We start from the raw sequence: 7,500 nt of genomic DNA, 5'->3' as shown, positions 1-7,500 counted from the left end.
CTCATCTCATATGTATATACTGTATTCTATTCTACTGTATCTTAGTCTGTGCTGCTCTGACATTGCTCGTCCAAATATTTATATATTCTTAATTCCATTTTTACTTTAGATTGGTATGTATTGTTGGGAAATTGTTAGATATTACTTGTAAGATATTGCTGCACTGTTGGAGCTGGAAACACAAGCGTTTCACTACACCCGCAATAACACCTGCTAAACATTTGTACAGTGGGGAGAACAAGTATTTGATACACTGATGATTTTGCAGGTTTTCCTACTTACAAAGCATGTAGAGGTCTGTAATTTTTATCATGGGTACACTTCAACCATGAGAGACGGAATCTAAAAACGAAAATCCAGAAAATCACATTGTATGATTTTTAAGTATTTTATTTGCATTTTATTGCATGACATAAGTGTTTGATCACCTACCAACCAGTAAGAATTCCGGTGCTCACAGACCTGTTAGTTTTTTTTAAGAAGACCTCCTGTTCTCCACTCATTACCTGTAGTAACTGCACCTGTTTGAACTCGTTACCTGTAAAAAAGACATCTGTCCACACACTCAATCAAACAGACTCCAACCTCTCCACAATGGCCAAGACCAGAGAGCTATGTGAGGACATCAGGAATAAAATTGTAGACCTGCACAAGGCTGGGATGGGCTACAGGACAATAGGCAAGCAGCTTGGTGAGAAGGCAACAACTGTTGTCGCAATTATTAGAAAATGGAAGAATTTCAAGATGATGGTCAATCACCCTCGGTCTGGGGCTCCATGCAAGATCTCACCTTGTGGGGCATCAATGATCATGAGGAAGGTGAGGGATCAGCCCAGAACTACACGGCAGGACCTGGTCAATGACCTGAAGAGAGCTGGGACCACAGTCTCAAAGAAAACCATTAGTAACACACTACGCCGTCATGGATTAAAGTCCTGCAGCGCACGCAAGGTCTCCCTGCTGAAGCCAGCGCATGTCCAGGCCCGTCTGAAGTTTGCCAATGACCATCTGAATGATCCAGAAGAGGAATGGGAGAATGTCATGTGATCTGATGAGACAACAATAGAGCTTTTTGGTCTAAACTCCACTCGCCGTGTTTGGAGGAAGAAGAAGGATGAGTACAAGCCCAAAAACACCATTCCAACCGTGAAGCATGGAGGTGGAAACATCATTCTTTGGGGATGCTTTTCTGCAAAGGGGACAGGACGACTGCACCGTATTGAGGGGAGGATGGATGGGGCCATGTATCGCAAGATCTTGGCCAACAACCTCCTTCATTCAGTAAGAGCATTGAAGATGGGTCGTGGCTGGAACTTCCAGCATGACAACGACCCGAAAGACAGAGCCAGGGCAACTAAGGAGTGGCTCCGTAAGAAGCATCTCAAGGTCCTGGAGTGGCCTAGCCAGTCTCCAGACCTGAACCAAATAGAAAATCTTTGGAGGGAGCTGAAAGTATGTATTGCCCAGCGACAGCCCCGAAACCTGAAGGATCTGGAGAAGGTCTGTATGGAGGAGTGGGCCAAAATCCCTCCTGCAGTGTGTGCAAACCTGGTCAAGAACTACAGGAAACTCTGTAATTGCAAACAAAGGTTTCTGTACCAAATATTAAGTTCTGCTTTTGTGATGTATTTAATACTTATGTCATGCAATAAAATGCAAATGAATTACTTAAAAATCATACAATGTGATTTCCTGGATTATTGTTTTAGATTCCGTCTCTCACAGTTGAAGTGTAGCTATGATAAAAATGACAGAACTCTACATGCTTTGTAAGTAGAAAAACCTGCAAAATTGGCAGTGCATCAAATAATTGTTCTCCCCACTGTATGTGACCAATCAAATTTGATTTGATCTACCTTGTAGGTCTCCCATCCAGAGTTTTAACCAAGCTCAGCACTGCTTAGTTTTAATACTTGTCACTGACTATTACCAATGTTCTATGGTGAGAACTATTATTGAGTAATCTCCACATAGATTCACTGTTGCTACTAAGTTATTCTAAGGGTAGTTTCAACAGAGCAAATTAATTATCAATCATATATCATCAATATTATACTATTTAGGCCTATATAGCATTTGGGAAGTAATTAACAGCTATAGTTTCAATTCAGCCCAGGATCCAACTAAAAATAGACAATACATATACAGTTGAAGACAGAAGTTTACATACACTTAAAACTTGTTTTTCAACCACTCCACAAATTTCTATAGTTTTCGCAAAACTATAGTTTTGGCAAGTTGGTAAGGACATCTACTTTGTGCATGACACAAGTCATTTTTCCAACAATTGTTTACAGACAGATTATTTCACTTATAATTCACTGTATCACAATTCCAGTGGGTCAGAAGTGTACATACACTAAATTGACTGCCTTTAAACAGCTTTGAAAATTCCAGAAAATGATGTCATGGCTGTAGAAGCTTTTGATAGGCTAATTGACATCATTTGAGTCAATTGGAGGTGTACCTGTGGATGTATTTCAAGGCCTACCTTCAAACTCAGTGCCTCTTTGCTTGACATCATGGGATAATCTAAAGAAACAAAATTATTGTTCATCCTTGGGAGAAATTTTCAAACGCCTGAAGGTACCACGTTCATCTGTACAAACAATAATACACAAGTATAAACACCATGGGACCACGCAGCTGTCATACCGCTCAGGAAGGAGACACGTTCTGTCTCCTAGAGATGAATGTACTTGGTGCGAAAAGTGCAACTCAATCCCAGAACAACAGCAAAGGACCGTGTGAAGATGCTGGAGGAAACAGGTACAAAAGTATCTATATCCACAGTAAAACGAGTCCTATATCGACATAACCTGAAAGGCCACTCAGCATGGAAGAAGCCACTGCTCCAAAACCGCCATAAAAAAGCCAGACTATGGTTTGCAACAGCACATGGGGACGAAGATCGTACTTTTTGGAGAAATGTCCTCTGGTCTGATGAAACAAAAATAGAACTGTTTGGCCATAATGCCCATCGTTATGTTTGGAGGAAAAAGGGGGAGGCTTGCAAGCCAAAGAACACCATCCCAACCCTTGAAGCACAGGGGTGGCAGCATCATGTTGTGGGGGTGTTTTGCTGCAGGAGGGACTGGTGCACTTCACAAGATTGATGGCATCATGAGGGAGAGAAATTATGTGGATATATTGAAGCAACATCTCAAGACATCAGTCAGGAAGTTAAAGCTTGGTCACAAATGGGTCTTCCAAATGGACAATGGCTTAGGGACAACAAAGTCAAGGTATTAGAGTAGTCATCACAAAGCCCTGACCTCAATCCTATAGAACATTTGTGGGCAGAACTGGAAAAAGCATGTGCAAGCAAGGAGGCCTACAAATCTGACTCAGTTACACCAGCTCTGTCAGGAGGAATGGGCCAAAATTCATCCAACTTATTGTGGGAAGCTTGTGGAAGGCTACCCGAAACGTTTGACCCAAGTTCAACAATTTAAAGGAAATGCTACCAAATACTAATTGAGTGTATGTAAACTTCTGACCCACTGGGAATGTGATGAAATAAATCAAATTTGAAATAAATCATTATCTCTACTACTATTCTGACATTTCACATTCTTAAAATAAATGGTGATCCTAACTTGACCTAAGACCAGGAATGTCTACTAGGATGAAATGTCAGGAATAGTGAAAAGCTGAGTTGAAATGTATTTGGCTACGGTGTATGTGAAACTTCTGAAACTTCAACTGTGGGCATTGGGTTTCAAGCTTTGGTTGATTTCAAATTGAATCTACGAGCTAATAATAAATATGTGGGATTCACTTCTCCATTCAACCAAGACAATACAAGTTAAAGAATTGAGATTCAACTGTATTTAGATTTTTGGTTGAAATGAACACAGAAATCCAACATATCAATTGTTAATGAATTTATAGACAAGTTGGAATTAAAGCCAGGCTCAGTGGCACCAATGGGGCTATCCATGCAGAAGATACATCCCCTTAAAACGTTTATATTAGGTTGCGTTGTCAACAAAACACAATTCAATATTACTTTTGTAAGACAGCAAATAGCCTAATGTGAAGGCTATTTTACGAACTAATATAGGAATATTCATTCAACGTTAAAATGAGTAACACATCCATGGCCACATTTTGAGGTTACTGTAACAATAAATGTCTTATTATGTAATCATAGAAAGCGTGCATGTTCAGGATAGCAGGTCTGTGGAAATGTTCACAATTGCTATAATAATCTGCATAGAATCTAAAACAGCATTGATCCCTTGCACCATGTACTTTAATGTAATCTCAACTAACTGCAATCCAGCTCATTTGAACATGTTGCTTGATCAAACACAGTGATACCACATTAAGTTAAGTATAAATAAAGTATGAAGTACTTTAAGTAGAAATAAACAAAACATCTGACATTGTATTCCCATTTGAACTTGTATGTGCTTTGAAATAGTTGAAAGCGCAGTGATAACACATTGAAGTGACAACTAAACCAAATATCAGGCATTGATCTTTTCATTGGAATTTGGTTGGAATTTTAGATCAGGGGTTCTCAAACCTTTTGGGGCCGGGGACCCCTTTTGTGTTAGCAAATTCATCAGAGACCCATTCATAATCAGAACACAACTCGAGTGCTTTAACAATAGCCTACAAGGAGTTACTTACTATGACATCTGCAGTACGTGGCTTGGATGAAGTTTCGGGCCCGGGGAAAGAACATTTAAAGGCCTCCTGGCATCAGATAGAACATTTAAAGGCCTCCTGGCATCAGAGAGAACATTTAAAGGCCTCCTGGCATCAGAGAGAACATTTAAAGGCCTCCTGGCATCAGAGAGAACATTTAAATGCCTCCTGGCATCAGAGAGAACATTTAAAGGCCTCCTGGCATCAGAGAGAACATGTAAAGGCCTCCTGGCATCAGAGAGAACATTTAAAGGCCTCCTGGCATCAGAGAGAACATTTAAAGGCCTCCTGGCATCAGAGAGAACATTTAAAGGCCTCCTGGCATCAGAGAGAATATGTAAAGGCCTCCTGGCATCAGAGAGAACAACATTTGGCAAAGGAACTCCTGGCATCAGAGAGAACATTTAAAGGCCTCCTGGCATCAGAGAGAACATTTAAAGGCCTCCTGGCATCAGAGAGAACATTTAAAGGCCTCCTGGCATCAGAGAGAACATTTAAAGGCCTCCTGGCATCAGAGAGAACATTTAAAGGCCTCCTGGCATCAGAGAGAACATTGAAAGGCCTCCTGGCATCAGAGAGAACATGTAAAGGCCTCCTGGCATCAGAGAGAACATTTAAAGGCCTCCTGGCATCAGAGAGAGCATGTAAAGGCCTCCTGGCATCAGAGAGAACATTTAAAGGCCTCCTGGCATCAGAGAGAACATTTAAAGGCCTCCTGGCATCAGACTGAACATGTAAAGGCCTCCTGGCATCAGAGAGAACATGTAAAGGCCTCCTGGCATCAGAGAGAACATGTAAAGGCCTCCTGGCATCAGAGGGAACATTTAAAGGCCTCCTGGCATCAGAGAGAACATGTAAAGGCCTCGTGGCATCAGAGAGAACATTTAAAGGCCTCCTGGCATCAGAGAGAACATTTAAAGGCCTCCTGGCATCAGAGAGAACATTTAAATGCCTCCTGGCATCAGAGAGAACATTTAAAGGCCTCCTGGCATCAGAGAGAACATTTAAAGGCCTCCTGGCATCAGAGAGAACATTTAAAGGCCTCCTGGCATCAGAGAGAACATGTAAAGGCCTCCTGGCATCAGAGAGAACATTTAAAGGCCTCCTGGCATCAGAGAGAACATTTAAAGGCCTCCTGGCATCAGAGAGAACATTTAAAGGCCTCCTGGCATCAGATAGAACATTTAAAGGCCTCCTGGCATCAGAGAGAACATTTAAAGGCCTCCTGGCATCAGAGAGAACATGTAAAGGCCTCCTGGCATCAGAGAGAACATGTAAAGGCCTCCTGGCATCAGAGAGAACATTTAAAGGCCTCCTGGCATCAGAGAGAGCATGTAAAGGCCTCCTGGCATCAGAGAGAACATTTAAAGGCCTCCTGGCATCAGATAGAACATTTAAAGGCCTCCTGGCATCAGACAGAACATGTAAAGGCCTCCTGGCATCAGAGAGAACATGTAAAGGCCTCCTGGCATCAGAGGGAACATTTAAAGGCCTCCTGGCATCAGAGAGAACATGTAAAGGCCTCCTGGCATCAGAGAGAACATTTAAAGGCCTCCTGGCATCAGAGAGAACATTTAGCAGTTTTCAATCAAATTTCCTGTAATTCTACACATTTTGTCATGGGGAAAGAAATATGTTTTTACTGTTGCTGCTTTGAAGCTGATATACTGCCATTCAACACTGGGAGAAAACTTTGCCATTTTAAAGCTTACATTACAGTGCATTTATGTAAAATAAAAAAACATAGAAAAATGTATAATTGGTGGAGTACTGTAGATACCAATATCCCTGTGAGCCTCCCAGGCTCGTGTTGCCCAGGATTAAGAACATACATTGTAAGCATTTCACAGTTAGTCTACACCTGTTGTTTACGATGCATCTGAAATTGGATTTGATTTGATTGTAAATGAATAATTTTACAGTGTATTGTTTTTACACACTATTAACTTATTCCACAGCTACTTGGCCAAAAGTCTTTTAATCTGTTGAGAGTAATATTACCCCAAAAAATGTCTATTAAAAAAAGTATATTTAAAAACAAAAATGTAGATCTGGAGGTGGACCCCAATTTGACAACCCCTGTTTAGATGGTTAAAAATAATATTGGCAACACATTGGGAATTCAACAAAGCTTTGGCTGTTTTTTTGAATGGGGGAAAATAGGTTGGACTCTCGTTGATCAACTTACTAAATATTACCCAATTGTGTGCCCAGTGAGGAGACCTTTTTGTTTGACTTTCCAGGCTTCCATCCATATTGTACTGCACTATTCATCTCACCTGAATGCATGTATCCAAAACAACTTACCACACCTAGTATGCAAACTGTTTTATGCTTGATCTATTTACACTGTTGGAGACTGTGTGCTTGTTGCCAAACCCTCACAGTGGGGTCCCTGGAATTAAAACTACAGAACAGAAGGCCCCATAAACCATTCTCCTTGACCCTCTCTCTGCATTCCTTCCATTGTCAAATGAATGAACCCGTCTGTCGCATACTGTGAGCACCTAGTTAGAGTGGGTAGCAGGTTACCCATTGGAACAGAGCGCGTGTACTACAGTATATATAGTAAACAGGAAGCCCAAGGGGAGTGAGCTCCAGGCTGCCTGCCACTGGTCTAGAGAGGCTGGAGAGAGGAGGGGAGAGAGGAGGAGAGAGGAGGGCAGTAATACTAACCTGATGCTGGGGTTAGATTCCGCCAATCTCCCCCCTCCATATCCCTCAAGTCTGTGACGGGGAAAGGTATACAGTCCCCATACCATGCACACATTAACTGGAGATTGCATCAACGCACACATGTAATACAGTACACTTGCATGTACTGTAGGTATGCAGGGCCCT

The 7,500-nt window shown here is 41.6% G+C and overlaps 1 protein-coding gene across 2 annotated transcripts in view; it reads left to right on the top strand.

Annotated features, from left to right (window-relative positions):
• Positions 1-7,500, top strand: part of LOC124015440 (protein phosphatase 1 regulatory subunit 1B-like) — a 37,738-nt gene that overhangs the window by 21,708 nt on the left and 8,530 nt on the right. The gene's annotated exons all lie outside the window — the stretch shown is intronic.

This window comes from Oncorhynchus gorbuscha, linkage group LG26 (assembly GCF_021184085.1).
Source record: "Oncorhynchus gorbuscha isolate QuinsamMale2020 ecotype Even-year linkage group LG26, OgorEven_v1.0, whole genome shotgun sequence".
In the NCBI taxonomy this organism is placed as follows: Eukaryota; Metazoa; Chordata; class Actinopteri; order Salmoniformes; family Salmonidae; genus Oncorhynchus; species Oncorhynchus gorbuscha.
The sequence above is the reverse complement of the archived record's forward strand: the minus strand, read 5'-3'. Positions and strand labels throughout refer to the sequence as shown.